We start from the raw sequence: 14,359 nt of genomic DNA, 5'->3' as shown, positions 1-14,359 counted from the left end.
TTAAAGCTCAGGGACCACAATAAATGTCTTTACAGAAGAAAATCCACCTAACGACGTGTACACTCAGGTGGTGATCATTTTTATCTTTGGTTAAGTGGATACCACCCCTATGCTCCTATTTGTTTTATATAAATTACTAGAAAGTGATTTGAGTGTTACTCAGAAATGTAAGAAAAATCACATGCTGGTCACACTTTTTATGAACTATACAGTATGTGTATCCCATTTTGAGAGGCTTGGTTTCCTCATCCTGCACTTAACCACTAAATATTTATAAGTCCCAGACATTAGCTTAAGTAGACTATGAAAAAAAGATAGAGTGGCATATAACATCTTTTCCAGTCCCATTAGTTATACTTTGTAATGAAAACATGTGAAACAGCAGACAAAGGATTAGCAAACAAGACCTAGCTCAATCCTCTCCAATAAAGTCTAATTTCTAAATTATTTCCAAGTCTCTCCATATTAAAAGCCACCGTCGGGTATTTCCTTCCTTTTTCATTGAATTCTGCATATCCTTTCCACTTCAGGCCAAATTAGACTCACTAATGCACCTCTATCTTTTCTTCAATATATAAACAATTAGAAGTTAAGACATTTGTGACAGAGAACCCCTTTGGACTAATCAACATCACTCCTAGATTAGCCACAGGGCTTGCTACAGAGGGCTACTTTGTGGAACCTCTGGCCCCTGCGGGCCAAGAGAAAGGAGACCGAGGTCAAGTCTACACTACAAACTTACTTTGGTATGACTACGTCACTCGGGGGGTGAAAAATCCCCCCAGTGTAGACTGAAGGGCTTTTCCCATCACCATAAATACAGCCTCTCGCAAAGATGGATTAACTGCACCGACGGGAGCTCTCCCATAGGCATAGCAGCATTTTCATCCAAGCACTGCAGTTGCGCTGCTGCAGCATTTTAAGTGTAGACCTTCCCTCTACCAAGTAATCAAACCTGAGTTGATGTAAGTATTTGGGCCAATAAGAGATCCCCAAACCTTTTAACTTTCATGAGACCCTTCACGGATAAGAACGCATTGTTGGACTGGCCTGAAGTCGGCCCAATAAGCTCTTGCTTTAACTGAGAATTTTTTCACTTCAAGGTCCCAGAAGCAAAGACAAGGTTTTCATCTCGAGGACAAAAGACCAAAAACATCAAGACACTTGATCACGGCCTTGGATAGACCAAGAGACTATGGACACTTGACCAGAACTCAGAGAGTACTATTAACAGCAATAATTCAGGCACGTGAGACTTCCAAATATCTTGAAAGTAGAACTGTGCTTTGGTGAACTAATTCTGAGTACAGCCCCATGACCACATTACTCATCTAGAGTCTTTCATCCCAGTCAGACCAGAGCTGAAGAGATGTGGGAAGTCAATGCTTAGAAAACCCCAGGAGCCTGTCACTGTCTAGTGATGCTGCAAGGGCTCTGTAGTAACTAATAACATGAAATAAAGCAGATGAGTTAATCTGGTTATGTATTTACACAAATCAAACTGTTAGTGTTTCCATTTTTACATTTTAGATTTTTTTTTTTATTTTATTTTATCAGTGTCAATGGTTGGGAAAAATATACATTTCTACAACAATTATTTCCTAACTAGCCCCAGGCTCCCAAGATACTGCTGACAACAGCCACGTTGCAACTAAATTCAAAGCTAAACATAGTGTTAAAACAGTAACAGACAGACATGTGGAGACAAGAAATAGGAGAATCTAAAGTGTGTGCTTCGCCCTGGTCTCACCTGCAGGGGTGAATAATGATCAGGACTTAGGAAACCTTCAGAGGATGATCATGTCCCCAACTGAAGAGAAAGATGAAGACTGTGGGAGACAGCCCAAGCATGCTTTTTCCACAAAGGTAGTCCTTGAATAAAAGCATTTTTTATTTCATGTGTAGAGGTTTGAAGTAAACAGGAGATGTTTAACCAAAAGGTATTATTCAGAAGAAATACTGAGTTAAAGATTACAACTCGAACTTTACAGTATTATTTTTTATATCCTGGATACATGTTTAGTGTTTTTGAAAGACGTTAATGAGCAGCCTGGAAACTGAAAGTTAACAAGACAGTTAGAGCACGGACAGCAGCATGAACCCCAGCAATCTCTCTCATCCCTCAGAGTAACTGTCCATAAGGGGTGATCATTTAATCTACAATCATTCAATTTATGGCTTCTCTGATGAGATTATCGCAAGGTTGCCAATTTGTACCAAGTAGAGACCAAAACACTTATTTTACACAGATCACAAGTTCCCAAACTTTATTGGCTCATGTACCACCACCTTAAAAAAAAATAAGTTGTGACGTAAATGGATTCAACGTAAATTCACATCCCTCCAGTGGCAAACACATCACAATTTGGGAATTCCTGACACAGACAGGCAATGGTCCTTATTAATCTTCTTTGACAATCTCCAAAAGTCTGATATTGTGTAATGAGTTTCACGTAGCTTATCTTCCACCACAGTCGCAAAAGATTGCTATGCTATGCAGAAGACCAAGATTCTCAAGTTATGCTCTATTACATTTTGTGATATACCCATTCTCCTGCTTTCCAGGCTGGCAATGATCGGTAGGATTATGACAACAAGCATGATCCATGGGCAACAAACTGGCCATGCCACTTTTCATTCCTGCCCTTTTGTGAAGCAAAAATAGGACCAGCTTCAAGAACACAGACAGGGACAGAAGGGAAAAATATTTGAGGAGCAAGAGAGAAACAGCACCAAAGTGAGGAACAGAAGATAAGAGCAAAAAGTAATGAACAATGTCAGTGTGTAACAAAAACTGAGAAAGCAAAACGGGCAGAAAAGAAGCTTTCTATTGCCCACTGGGCTGGCAGGGAATTATGTACCAAGGATAGAAATCATGCGCTTGGTCTGAGAAATACCTTCATGACAGATGAGCATGAATTATGGGATGTTTTTTATTTTAAGCTGAACACAAAAATTCTGCAGCTGTGAGGTACTGGTGACAGAAACGAGCAGAATTTCCCAGAATGGTATTCTATACAGAAGCCTGACTGTTACAGAACATTAGTTGCCGCAGGCCGAAGGAAAACTGGATGAGCCAACTTCAATGCCTCCACTTCTCATTCAGCCTTGAAAGGCTACAAGAGACTATTTAAAACTGTAGGAAGAAAGGATGTGGACTATGAAATAATAACTTATAAACACTGGAAATTTTCAGACTACCCTGACAAGACTGAAAGGATATCAAACTGCATGAGCAAGCTTACAGCTAACAAAAATCATTCCCCTGCCACCATAATCGTCAAGAAATGTGTTTTCTCAATACTAGTCCTACCCAATAGTAAAAAATACCATACGCACCATCCTGTCACATATTCCATCCTTGTTCTTTTGAAATGTCTAAAAGAGACTATGATCTTGTAACTAAAATGCAGGACAGGGAACCAGGAAACCTGAACTCTACTTCCAGTGAGGCCAGACAGCTGCTGGGTGACTTTGAGGAGCACTTTATCTTTGTTTTCTTATTCGTAAAATAGGGATACTTCCCTACCTCATAAATGTGTTGAAAGGTAATTCATGAATGTATGTACAGTGTTCTGAGATCCTCAGACCGAAGACACAATAAACGTAAAACATTTTTACTTCTAAAGAAAAGGCAGGGCTAATCCACGTGGCTGAGTCTCATTTCTTTGCTGACAGCAACTCCCTCTGTTGAGAGAGGGATTGGATCAAAACTAAATTGGCTTTTTTTTGCCTCACTGTTTGGGACTGCACATTAACTGTAGTAAGTAACAAAGCTCCTCTCTCTCTCTCTCATCTGGATTTCAGAGGACTAGATAGAATAAAAGAAAAAGGAAGAAAAATTCTACCTTAGTTCAACGGAAACAAGTGATAACCATGATAGAGGAACTACATTCAGGAATGGGAACCAAGGAGTGACTGAAATCAAAAAGGGCTGGAGAGCACCCGCAGCACCCTTAATTCCTTCCCAGATCCAAGCATTGCAAAATGGGGGCAAAGAACAGGAAGGGGCTAGACATGTTTCTGGAAGCCCAAGGGATGAGTATCACCACAACACTGCTGCTGAAGAGATCAGTAGGCAGGTGGAAGTGTGCAAGCTGTGAAGGAGATTTTCAGAGGGAGCCTGAACACATCTGGTGATGTTGTTCTGGGGACCGCAACACTCACTTGCTAAGAAAAGCCCTTTGGCAGGGGACCAGAAAAACCTCACTGGATTTTTATTTTTAAGATTAGTCAGTTAAAAAATTCAAGTTGACAGTTTCCCTTTAAACTACACATGAACTATGGTTCATAAGTGTGAATTATTCTAGAGGTTCCTGCTATTATTCAATCCTATGGTTTACTCCTTTTTTCACTTTACTCTTAGATCTTTTGTTGCTTGACTACAAAGAGTAATTCAACTAGATGTGTAAGAGACCTGGGAAAGGCATTTTGCAAGGACAGCAAATTTATAGTTTTTTATTCAGGTGTGCCACACCCTTTTCCAAACCCATTACAGAATACATATTGCAGCAGCAGGCCAGTGTATTTGGGGATATATCATTAAGGAGGAAGGCCAAGAGGAAGGGATTGTCATTCTTTGATGATGCTTTTTCTGGAAACAGAATCTACACAACCAGCTGCTACAAGCTGGGCTATTATTATGTTGACATCTTATGTAGAAATATAGCTATTTTGTAAATGCAAAAATTATTGCAAGAAGCAGACAGTAGGGCTGAGTCTATTGCTGTAACAGCAAGAATGGATTAACAGAAATACTGTCTGAATCCCAATGTGGAGAAATAAGAATAAGACAGATAGCCTTTTCGTATACTGTGTGAGTACCTCAAATCATAAGCAACATAGATCGAGTCTATGCAGAGTTTAATAAAAGTACAAATTTAGTCCCCACCAATCCTGCGATTCACGATGTATGACTAGACTGCTGTTCCCATAGACCCAGGGACCTGAATGGAACTCCACCACATGGGCAAACTACAATGCCTGCATGTTGTACAATGCAGGACTGGGGGTAACAAGTAAGCATTTTTATAATATTATTTACATATATTTTTTAAATTAGGTAAAAAATTACACTTTTGAGCTATGTATCAAATCAACTTTAGCAACAACTAAATAAATATGTAACATAAAGGTGCTTTCTCCAAACAGTATCTGAACATGCAGATTAAATTTAAAAGGCTAAATATGTAACTGTTTAAATATGTTACTCCAGGGCAGCACTCATTTATCATTAGAGGAGGGTTTGAAAGAATAATGTACTGTAGAACTTTTGCATTCTTTGGGATTGTGGGGAGGAGGAAACACTTCTATGTGAGTAAAAAAAAAATCTCAACTCTTCTGCTATAGTATCTTTTCCTAAACTTATTTTTCTTATTACCAAGTTTTTTCAGGAATGACAGAAAATCCCATAAATGAGGTCTATGTGCAACAATAAATAAAAGGGTGAGAAAATACATCATGCATATGAGAAGAATGACGATTTTATCACCAGTCATTTTCTCAAGTGAATATATTTATATAAAGGCATAATTCGTGTAGTTTGAAAAATAATTGAACTTTATGTCTAAGAAACAATTAGTTTGATAGGTGCTACATTCAAAACATTACCGAATATTTTTAAACCCTTGATATTTAAACAAGCTATTTTTAAGGCATCTGAACTGTTCTAAACTCAACCCATACTGTTGTATATTCTAACAGAACTTCCTCCATTCATGTGCCACAACTTTTACTTTGCCCTAAAGCTAGGAGAAGTGGTGAGGCAGTTCAGGCATGAGACTGAGGTCTTGGAAACCTATCAAATTGTACTTATAAATCCTAAATAAAACTGATTTCCATATTATTGATAACATTTTACTTTATTTTGATTCTAATGAATGGTATAGTAATTGGCATAATGAAGTAATTTTTATGTAGGTTATATAAAATTTTAAACATGCATCTTTATTTGTACACAAGCTCCATTATGACCTCTCAGCCTCCTTTGTCCATAGAGTCACTACTTTCTCTGTATCACTGAAAGTAATCAAAATTTGTGACTGGAAGATAAAAGCTATAACAGCTGAACCATCATCTATTCTGTGTTTGGGTCATGAAGTTTCAATTTATAAACTAAAAACTTTCAATAACTTTTTTTTCAGTTAACACACTAAAAAATCATTCTTTATTCACAAAAACAGTATTTGCTCACACAAAGTGTTGTCATCTCTCTAGGTAATTTGTTCACGTAGCTATAGCCCTAATTTACAAATGCATTCTTTACCTTCTATTATACCATATTCTCATAAAAATAGTCATGTCATCTAAAAGTGATTATCTGCATGAATCTAACAACCTTTACTGCAACAAGAATTTAAAATATCCAGCTAATAAGATAATAATGTGCTATTCCTCTGAATTCTGTCTGGGTTTTTTGTACTTCACTTACCTAAGTTGTTATGAAGACACATATATCCAGTGCCAGAAAGAAAAAGTTCACTGTACTATACTTCTCTTCACTAACATTTCTTACACACCCTTCATACTTTTTGTACACTCTGCTTCAAAACCCTATGGCCGTGTTTAAAAAAAAAAAAAAAGGCATTAATTGTGGAGTTAGATCCATCAGTAACTGCTTCTCCTGCAATAAAGTTTGTTGGCCTATTTTGTTACAGATAAATAGGCTGCTCCTAGCTCTCAGTTTTACCTAATATAATATTGTAGATATCTTTCTCAAGAGAAATCAATAGTTCACAAATCAAAAATGGCCAACAGGCCAAAATAGTTTTTAATCATTTGATATCAGCTTCTCGGCAACAGCTTCTTGGACATGCTACTTTGAGCACACAAGAGCACACACAGCAACTATGTGAAAGAAAGCAGAAGCTCTTTGCGTGGTTTCCCTCTCTCCCAAGACCGTGCAAAGCTTGCATGAAAATGCATTAGAGGCTCCACTAAGACAAGCACAGCAGGAACCAGAAAGCAGTAGTCCAACATAGCAAGTTTCCCTGAAAGGGGAACAAAGTCTCAAGCAAAAAGGCTGCCGTAGTTAAAGCTATCCATAAACTTTACTCTCACACAATCTCTTGGGGCTTGTCTACAGTATACAACTGTATGTTTTAACTTGATTACAAATAATCAAGTCAGCTGACAATGTTGACTATGGCTTACCAGTTAGCGTAGACCTGTCAATCACGGTTCACTGATGTTATTCTAAACACAATTTGTCCTGATCTATGTTGAGGAGTAAACCATGGTCATCGGCGTGTCAGCTAAGTCAATGTTTCATAACTGTGTTCACATTCAATAACATTCTGTAATCTAGGCAGCTTTTAACCTCCGTAGGAGTGCAGTCACAACATCCCTTCTCAGGTCTTGACAAACAGTCTTGCCTCATCTGTATCCATTAAGAATACTGCTGGAAAAATCATTTCCCTAGCCTGTCACCTTCACCACCTACTCCTTTCTTTTTATCCCTCCACTGGCTCCCTTTCTTTATTATAGCATCAAACATAAGCTGCTTGTCTTCACTTTCAAGGCGCCTCACAGCCTACCCTCTCTCTACCTACCATCTTTCATTTGTTAGTGAAATGTCGATTCCTGCCTCCAATCAGCACACGATGCCAACCTCCATCACCCACTTAAATTTTCAAACATACATTGTTGTGCTTTCTCCCATGATGTCCTCCATACCTGTGTGGCTGTTTTCAGGGAGCTCCTCCCAACTACCCCATTAACCTCCTTTAATCCCTCCCTAAAACTCTTCTTTGCCATGCATGATGCCTACCAAAAACTTGACATTGATTAGGCCTCTGATATGCTGAGATCACTGCCTATCATGCTGACTAATATTCTCATTGTTTCCTTGTACTTCCTCATCTGTCCATCTGTTGTCTCTTGGCTTTACTTAGATTCTAAGACCTTTGGGGGCAAGAATCGTGTTTTTGTTCTGTGTTTGGACAGAGCCTAGCACCACTGGGTCCTAGGGCTCTGAGGCACTACTGCAGCACAAATAAAGTGTCACAGTGAGCATGAGAGAAGGAGAGAATGACAAAATGCCACATGAGCTAGCTATGTCATCAGAGCAGGGCACTTGGAGGTTAGCAAGCCTGGTCAGAATCCCCAGCATTAAGGACAAAATTTCTCACACACAGTCACAGCCCTGGACCTCAACATCCCCAACGTTTATGTGAAGAGGTTCCTCCTGTCTCACTACAGCAGAGATGTGATTGACACAAACTCACAGATTTCTAGTAGTAAATTAAATTATCACAGGATATCTCTTAAAGAAGGCAATGATCTAGCCCTATGTGGTTGGCAAATTATTTTAATCTGAAACCATGCGAGTAGTAACTAGCTTGCTACAATGTTCGTTAAACTTTCTTAACCAAGAAGCAAGTTACACTGGGGCGAAGCATCGCTTCTGATTTTCAAACAATTTAGAACGGCCTACTTTTAAGGGTTTAAAAATCAGACAACAAGCAGATTCGTGTAGTTCATGGTTAGGGTAGTTATATTTCCAACAACAATTCAACAAGACAAACAAAACAGGAATAGAATATGCTGGGATTAAGTTATGTCAGTCTACAAAATATAGTTACATATGTTAGACTGAAAGGAATTTCAAATATTTGCACGGAGACTAACTTCATTAGAGTTAATTATCGTTTTATTTTACAGAGTAGTCTGTTTCTCCAAAGATGGTTCACTATGCCAGTTGGTGTAGCGGACATCTAGAGCAGTGTTTACCCAAGCTCCCTAGTAAATAACCTGTGATTAGATATCAATCTGCTTACTTCAACAGCATTTATTTTATCGTTGGCTGAGCAAAATGAGGCCTAACATTCCAATCAATGGTATGTCTCTGTTTAACTATCTCTATCACGATAACTTTCAAAGACCACAGCCAATCAATTCCAAAGTTTCAGGAAACATTCTAGCCATCAAAGAACCCTTCTGATTGAATTAAGAAAAACAAAAGAAGTGGTGCAACTTCAGCAACAACAACAACAATAATAATAATAATATTTTGGTTTAGTGGCATTATCCTGTGAAATTGCTACAGGTTCAGGGCCAATTTCAGTATACCGTATTGTAGGTTATAGTCTCTGGATGGTTTCAGAAAGGCAAAAACATTTTACAAATCATGGAATAGCCCTGACAGCATGCTATTTATGAGATTGCTGGGGTTTTTTTTAAACCACTAGTGAATGCACCTAACCAATATCAGAAGTCATATGACTTTCAGAATGAGTGTAGTCTGAATATGAGGTCTAATATCCACTCCTAATGGAAATGGCACCTTTCCTATCACATCTCCCCAGTAATATTTTTATTACTTAATATTTTTGGTAGTTTGGTTGTATTCATTGCTGGCAAAGAAGTAGTGCATTAGAAAAATTTAACTCCTGGACAACTTTTAATCAAAAGGTTTAACACACTAAGAACTAGACTAAAACATTGAGCGTACCATGTAAGTTCAATAAGAGCCAAGAAGAGGATCCTGTATTGGGTGCAAACTTAAGTTTGTCAAACAAACTACAGTGGGATGGGATTGTTTTAAGCTTCTTATGCAAGGTTTTAATGAACGAGGGTGTCATTTGACATCTAAAATGTCATATGGTAGTTGCTAACAAGACATCCCTGAACAGGTGATGAGGTTTCATAGGAATCAATAAAAAATTAGGCTCACGTTTCAGGTGTGTACATTGGTATAAGACTGTCAGTGAGACACACTGTGGGCTGATGCCATATGAACAGGCCTGTTAATTCTATGGCCTGTGTATAGTGGAATGACATCCAGCAAAATTGACACCGTATTTGATCATGGACATGCTACATACAGCACTTTCAAGAAAGAAGGAAAAAAATAAATACTAATCATGGACAAACATTGTTAAACATACTATGTCAACTGTTTAACTGAGAAAAACAGTGTTCTATTCAACCTGACTACCTGTGAATTTTAGTTTATTAGTATTTACGACTGTATTTATTTAACGGATAATGCAGTACCAAAAAGCAAAGCTATTGGGCCAGAAGAAATCCAGCCAGATGTAATTTCATAGAACTACTCAATTAATACACTGTATCTTCTCTGTTCTATTCAAATATTTTAAAATATATTGTGTAACAATTGCCATTGAACTGCTCTAGTCTCAATTATGAAAAAGCTGCATTTCTAACACTAACAATTTTTTTTTTTTAAGTCACACACTTGGAATCATTTGAATAATTTATTGTTCCTGTTGTAAACTGCTAAATAATTTGATTGTCTTTGCTCTGGTTTTTAATCTTAGCATTATTTAGTTGCACAGGCAACCTTAATTCTGGTATTTCCCAACTACTGAGTGCTTGACTTTGCAACCTTAATAGTGTTTTTAAAGAAGGTTTTCAGGTGTCATTCCCTAGGTTTCTAAAATATCAAACTGAAAACACAAATTCCGGCATACGGGATTATCTGGCGATCCACATGGTTCATCAGATGGGTTAGAACCTTTAGAGAGCAATTATACAACTTCTGTTATTTGTGCTAGTGGAGTAATTGATAGCCAAAGTACCGATCTGAGCCTTAACATCATTTATAACAATGGTTAAAGATTAGAGGTCTCAGAACAGAGCTTCGAGTAACTAATGGTTTTGCTTGCCTTCCCCACTTCCCAAGCCATCCAAGACAAGGGATATCTTCTTTAAAATATGGGTTTAACCGGGCCCTGGTTTTGTTTGAAGAATCTAATCAAGGTATTCAGTTCACAGAGATGTGAAGTGTATTACCTAAAGTATATTGCCTGACTGACAATTATTAGGCATATTTGGACATTTTAATGCTACATAGTTTTGAGATGTCACGGTCTCAGCATTTGTGATGTCAAGTTAGCCAACATAATCCTGGCTCTTGCATTCATCTTGGTTCATTGATTGAAATCTGAGACTTGCTGTCAGGTGAGGGGCAAGTTAAAATAAGATAACCATGACGCTGTTTCTGCCAGTGAGCAAAGATTTAAAAAAACAGAAGACAACCAGCAGACATTATTTGGAAACAAAATCCACTGCCATCTGTGATCACGTGTCTCATCACCAGAGCACCACAATCCCTAACACTGCGCTGTAAAGGGAGATGAGAGGCCCAGTCTCACAGTGCAATTTTAGGAATATTATTCCAGTCCAATAACTCATAGGACAAGATACATTTTTGTTCCTATCCAATCACTTTATAGGCTATTAATAGCCCAAGCATCCTGACCATATATATTTGGAAGTTAAGATTAGAGAGATATTTCAAATGAAGAGTAAGTCATACAAAAACATTTTATTTAAATTTAACGTGCGCTAGCATGTACGTAGCTATTTCCTCTTTAACATGTAACAATTTGCATACGAAATGTCCAACTATATCATAAAATTGAATAAAATAGTCCATGCTTTCATCATCTGTTTCAGAAAAACCTGTCACACTTTACAAGGTTAATAAACCTTTTGCATTAAATATTTCCCATATATGTATTACAACACAGACAGACGAACGCATAGGTCCTCTAGTTGGAGGGTAAGGAGAGCTAGTAATTGATGACATCAAGAAGGCTCGGTTGTTTAATGACCATTTTGCTTCAGGCTTCACAGAAAATGTTAATATTGTGTTGATTATCTGATGAGCATTAACAACAAGGGGGAAGGAACACAAGCCAAAATAAAGAAAAGAACAGGTTAAAGAACATTTAGGTAAATTAGATCAATTCACATTGGCAGGGCCTGATAAAACTCCTCTTAAGGTACTTTAGGAACTGGCTGAAGCAATCTCAGAACCGTTAGCAATGATCTTCAAGAACTCATGGAGGACAAGAGAATAGCACCCATTGTTAAAAAGGGGAACAGAGAACCTGGGAAATTTTAGACCAGTCAACGTAATTTTGATACTTGGAAACATACTAGAAATCACCCTAATTTACTTCTTTGACTTAGTTACTGACTTAGTGGATAGGCAGGAAGTAGTAGATGTGATATAACTTGATTTACACTTTTGACAGTTCGATGTGACATTCTCATAAGCCAACTAGGGAAATGCGATCTAGATGAAATTACTATAAAGGGTGTACAACTGATTGAAAGACTGTACTCAGAGTAGTTATCAATGGCTTGCGGTCAAACTGGGAGTGCAGGTCATACAGCAGTCAGTCCTGAGTCTGGGACTACTCAATGTTTAATTAATGACTTGGTAATGGAGTGAAGAGTATGCTTATAAAATCTGCAGAGGACAACAAACTGGGAGGGAGGTTGCAAGCACTTTGGAGGACAGGATAAGAACTTAATGACACTGACAAATTAGAGAACTGGGCTGAAATCAACAAAGATTCAATAAAAACAAGTGCAAAGTACAGTAAAAGCTGTTTTATCCAGCATATTGGGGGATCTGGGGGTGCTGATAAGTGAAAAATGCCAGTTAACAAAGAGGGAGGGAATTTGGGTGCAGGAAGGAGTGTGGGGTTGGGGCGCGGGAGGGAGTCTGAGTGCGGAAGGGGGCTCAGAGCAGGGAGTTGGGGTGTGGGAGAGGGGGTCGGGGTGCTGGATCTGGGAGGCACTCACCTCGGGCGGCTCCCCACAAGTGGCGACCTGTCCCGGCTGCTCCTAGGCAGAGGCGCAGCAGGAGGCTCTGCATGTTGCCCCCGCCCAGCCCCGAGAACTGGCTCCACAGCTCCCATTAGCCAGAAACCGTGGTCAATGGGAGCTGAGGAGGCGGCGCCTGCGGGCGGAGGCAGCATGCAGAGCCACCTAGCCGCACCTCTGCCTAGGATCAGCAAGGACAGGTCGCCACTTGCGGGGAGCGACGCAGAGCCAGGTAGGGAACCTGCCGGCCCCACGCCAACCGGATTATAAACCGGACTTTCTATGAAGATTAAAAATGCCGGTTTATAGAGCTTTCCAATTGGTACAGGGCCGGATAACACACCTTTTACTGTACTCCTCTTAGGAAGGAAAAACCAAAACCACAACTATAAAATAAGGAGTAACTGGCTAGGAGATAGTATTGCTGAAAAGGATCTGGGGGCTATATTTGAACACATTTCAAATCAACAATGCGATGCCATTGAAAGAAAAAGGCTAACATTCTGGGTGTATTAATAGGTGTCTCATATGTAAGTCATGGGTGGTAATTGTTCCAGTCTAGTAAGCACTTGTGAGGACTCAGCTGGAATACTGACTGTGTCCAATTCTGGGCACCACACGTTGTGGACAAATTAGACAAATGTGGACTAATTGGAGAGTCCAGAGGAGAACAACAAAAGTGATAAAAGGTTTAGAAATCCTGACCTATGAGAAAAGGTTAGAAAAACTGGGTATGCTTAGTCTTGAGAAAAGAAATCGGTGATAACAGTCTTCCATTATGTTAAGGGCTGTTATAAAGTGGACTTTGATCACTTGTTCTCTGTGTCCACCTAAGGTAGGACAAGAAGTAATGGGCTTAATCTGCAGCAACAAAGATTTAGGTTAGCTATTAGGAAAAACTTTCTAAATATAAGGGTAGTTAAGCTAAGCCTTCATGATTGGCGTTTTTTAAGAACCGGTTAGATAAATACCTGTCAGGGATGGTGTAGGTTTACCTGGTCCTACCTCAGCCCAAGGGGCCAAATTTGATGAACTTGAGATCCCTTCCACCCCCACATTTCTAGGATTATCTTTTTAAAAAATTAGATTTATATACTGTGTACAAGGTCAGCAACACTGAAGAGAATATAAATATAGGATTAGGAATGACAAGGAGCAAGATCTCAGTTTAAAGTTCTGGCTAATCTTATTCTTTGTTCTTTTCCCTCCAGCATTCAGTATTTTATTAATTTCTCTCTCCAATCACATCAACACTGAAAAATAAAACATTTTTCTGAATATGCATATTAATGCACAAGATGGCAGCGTGGTGTTTTGAGGGTTATTTTATTTATTACACACACACACAAATATTTTTATATATGGCGCACATTTTGTTTCTGGCTGTTTTCCTGCATTATGTAGGAGTCTTTACAAATACAGTTAAGCAATCCTATTTCATTTACAATGTTTTAAGACACTTAAATTGTCAGTAGAATTCTACAATAACAGAACTATTGGTACCTTTAAAAACAAAGAAAGCCCCACCCTGTCATGATAACTCTACAGAGTCCAGCTCCCACTCAAATCAACATCAGCCTAGGATTTTGACTCTCTCTCTAAAAGAAGAAGGTATGCCTCTCCATTCCGTTTCCCCAAGCCAATCTCAGGCTGCCAACTGTGGGTGGAGAAGTACCTCACTGTCATTTGACAGCTATTGCTCTGTCTTGATTAAGCAACAACATTAATAGTATCTGACCAGAATTTTGGCTAATTGTCCCCAGCCAGAAAAAGTGAG

The 14,359-nt window shown here is 38.8% G+C and overlaps 1 protein-coding gene across 15 annotated transcripts in view; it reads right to left on the bottom strand.

Moving 5' to 3' along the window:
* Positions 1–14,359, bottom strand: part of USP32 (ubiquitin specific peptidase 32) — a 147,251-nt gene that overhangs the window by 98,704 nt on the left and 34,188 nt on the right. The gene's annotated exons all lie outside the window — the stretch shown is intronic.

This window comes from Chrysemys picta, chromosome 19 (assembly GCF_011386835.1).
Source record: "Chrysemys picta bellii isolate R12L10 chromosome 19, ASM1138683v2, whole genome shotgun sequence".
Classification (NCBI taxonomy): Eukaryota; Metazoa; Chordata; order Testudines; family Emydidae; genus Chrysemys; species Chrysemys picta.
This window is presented reverse-complemented; position numbering and strand designations above follow the sequence as displayed.